The sequence below is a fragment of the Bos taurus genome, chromosome 12 (assembly GCF_002263795.3).
Source record: "Bos taurus isolate L1 Dominette 01449 registration number 42190680 breed Hereford chromosome 12, ARS-UCD2.0, whole genome shotgun sequence".
Lineage (NCBI taxonomy): Eukaryota > Metazoa > Chordata > Mammalia > Artiodactyla > Bovidae > Bos > Bos taurus.
In genome coordinates this window covers 76,060,662-76,064,447 of record NC_037339.1, presented here as the reverse complement: position 1 = coordinate 76,064,447, position 3,786 = coordinate 76,060,662, and positions in this window count along the sequence as shown.

The following is a 3,786-nucleotide window of genomic DNA, read 5'->3' as shown; positions in this document are numbered from 1 at the left end:
CAAGGCAGCTCAGCTAGGAAACAAGTCTCACATCTGCCTCCCTAAAGGGAAGGGGTCTGGGGTGTTCACGAGATAAGGAATAAAGAAGCAGGTGAGGGGATTCCCTGGCAGTCCAGTGGTTGGGACTCCACGCATTCACGGCCGGGTTCACCTTTTGCCTGGGTTCAATCCCAGTTGGGGAACTAAAACCCCACAAGCCACGTGGCAAAAGAGAGTGAGAGAAGATCTTTAAAAAAAAAAAAAAGCAGCAGCAGGATGGGCTTAGACACGGGGAGTGTGGGGGCAGGTGACTGGGAAAAGGTGTGGTGATCATTAGTCTCCACAGGTGTAACTAGCCAGCAGGCCTCCACGTGTTCGAAAGATCACTCGCGCCTGCCCAGCTGGACGGCCCGTGGTCCTAGCTGGCCTTCACCAGCTCAGCTCAAGCTAGACACCGCTGACTCCGTTTCTGGGAAAGAACTCCAGTAAACATCTCATTGTTTAGACTACGTACAGCTGGGAGGCCTTGCAAGTCTTAAAATGGCCTTGATTAGTGACGGCAGGTGAGATGACTCGACTCATAACCCGGGGCGCTCTGCTGGGTCCCAGAAATTCAGACTTGGGGGTGGACCGGCAGTGGGGAAACACGGCTGTGGCTGACGGGAGGGTGGAAGAGGAGGGCCTCCCAGTCCTTTGATCTGTCCTTCCTCAGCTTCCCAGAAACTACGGAAAAGGGCCTGCTAGGACTTGGGAGAAGCGGGGGACTTCTCTGGCATTCCAGTGGTTGAGACTTCACCTTCCAGTCCAGGGGGGGTGCAGGTTCGATCCCTGGTTGGGGAGCTAAGATGCTCCATGCCTCGTGACTGAAAGACTAAAGCATGAAACAGAAGCAATATTGTAATAAATTCAATAAGGACTTTAAAAATGGTCCACATTTTAAAAAATCTGTAAAAAACAGTAAAAGAATTGAGAGAGGATGTAGGGACAGAGCAGGCACCCCGAGGATGTGGGAGGGGATGGGGCTCCAAATCACCCATGGAAGATTTGGAATTAAATAGGAAGGGACTCCCCTGGTGGTCCAGTGGTTAAGACTACTAGCTTCAACTGCAGGGGGCTGAGGTTTTGTCCCGGGGCTTCACTGATAGCTCAGTTGGTAAAGAATCCGCCTGCAGTGCAGGATTCCTGGGTCAGGAAGATTCGCTGGAGAAGGGATAGGCTACCCACTCCAGTATTTTTGAGCTTCCCTTGGAGAAGGAAATGGCAATCCACTCCAGGACTATTGCCTAGAAAATCCCATGGACAGAGGAGCCTGGTAGGCTACAGCCCGTGGGGTTGCAAAGAGTTGGACAGGACTGAGCGACTTCACTTTCACTTTCTTTCACTTGTGGCTCAGCTGGTAAAGAATCTGCCTGTGATGCAGGAGACCTGGGTTGGGAAGATCCCCTGGAGAAGGAAAAGGGTACCCACTCCAGGATTCTGGCCTGGAGAATTCCATGGACTCTATAGTCCATGGGGTCTCAAAGAGTCAGACATGACTGAGCGACTTTCACTTTCACTGGGGAACAAAGACGCCATATGCCATGTGGTGTGGGAAAAAAAAATCACAAATCCATTAAAGAATAAAATGGGCCATAGAAATTTTTATAGATGGGGTGGAGGTGGGCTTGTCTGAGGTCCCTTCATCTATAATATCTTTAATTTTCTGGATGAAACTGGAGACCAGGTGAATCCTTACTTAGAGCAAAGAGTTTGAGTTCGAACATGGGGTCTGGGAGGGCATTAAAGGTTTGAGATAGTGGTGTGGCAGTTTGAATCTAGTCAGGAGACAAAACCCACAGCAATAATTTGAGAAGAGAGAGCCAAATATAAAGAATGGTTAACTACATTAAAGTTAAAGAGAAGGCCAAGATATCTTAGAGGAGGCACTTATGACCTCTCAGGCTGGGAAAACAAAGGCAGATGGGTGGGGAATTACTTAAAACCTCACACATCAGAGGAGTGGTCCCGTGGGACCAGGACCCAGCCCTCTGAGGAGGGGGTGCTGGCAGGCTGGTGATGGTCGGGGAGCAATGACACCATCTCTGTAAGCGCTGGAGTAACTGGAAACTGGATTCAACTGCTGTTACAGGAAAGCACAGCCCCTGCCACGGAAGGAGGCATTGTTGGGGTGTTGCTCTGAAGAACCACAAACAGAAAGGAGGTCTCAAGTCCCTGCCTCTTCCTGCAGGCTTGCAGCCTTCCTGTTGCACCCCTAATCGCTAGAGCCCAGTGTGTGGTTTGCAGAACCTTCGCCCAGTAGCTTGAAGCCAAGGAGAGGAGCTGAGAGGCAATGACCATCACAAGGAAGTCGCCCTTCCACTGCATGAGCGACATTTAGTGCCTATACACAGATACGAGTCTGTACCCTGGCTAAATTTCTTTCCTCCCTTGTCTGAGAATCATTTCTATGGCTCTTTGCTGAATTGGAGCTTTCTTTGCATCCCAGAGCTCAGCGGCTGTGGGTTCCCTTGGTGGTTTATCCCCTCCCAGAAAATCCCTGATGTATTACCTAGCCCAAAAAGAACTAACAAAGGGTTACAAATATCCATCAACAGACAAATGGATATGCCAGATGTCATATATACATACAATGGAATTCAGCCTCAAAAGGGAAGAAACTTCTGACATATGCAACAACATGGGTGAACCCTGAGGACATTATAGAAGGCAGCTACAAAGTATTGTGATTCCACTTACATGAGGTACCTAGAGTCTTGTTTTTTATTGTTCTGCCTCTGAGTCACGTCTGACTCTTTGCGACCCCATGGACCCGCCAGGCTCCTCTGTCCATGGGATTTTCCAGGCAAGGATACTGGAGTGGGTTGCCATTTCCTTCTCCAGGGGATCTTCCTGACCCAGGGATCGAACCCACGTATCCTGCATTGGCAGGTGGATTCTTAACTGCTGAGCCAGCCAGGGAAACCTAGACTCCAGGGTAGTCAAATTCATGGAGACAGAAAGTAGAGCAGTGGTCGCCTGAGGTGGAAGGAATTTTGTTGTTTAATGGGTACAGAGTTTCAGTTTTGCAAGATGAAAAATATTCTGGAGATGGTGCTTACAGTTGCACAACAAGGTGAATGCACTAATGCAACTTTAGAAATCGCTAAGATGGTAAATTTTATGTTATGTGTATTTTACCACAATTGTGCTCAGTTGAGTCTGACTCTTTGTGACTCCATGGACTGTAGCCCACCAGGCTCCTCTGTAAATGGGATTTTAAGGTGAGAATACTGGAGTGGGTTGCCATGCATTCTTCCAGGGGATCTTCCAGACCCAGGGATTGAACCTGAATCTCTAGAGTCTCCTGCATTGGCAGACAGATTCTTTACTGCCACCTGGGAAGCCCCTTTACCACAATTACATGTTTTTTTTTTAAGTAACAAAGGTCTGCATAGTCAAAGCTATGGTTTTTCCAGTAATCATTTACAGATATGAGAACTGGACCATAAAGAAGCCTGAGGTGATGAAGAATCGATACCTCTGAACTGTGATGCTGGAGAAGACTCTTGAGAGTCCCTTGGACAGCAAGGAGATCCAACCAGTCAATCATAAAGGAAATCAACTCTGAATATTCTTTGGAAGGACTGATGCTGATGCTCCAATATTTTGGCCACCTGATGTGAAGAGCTCACACATTGGAAAAGACCCTGTTGCTGGGAAAGTTTGAGGGCAGGATAAGGGGGACGACAGAGGATGAGATGGTTGGATGGCATCATTGACTCGACGGACATGAGTCTGAGCAAGCTCCGGGAGTTGGTGGTGGACAGG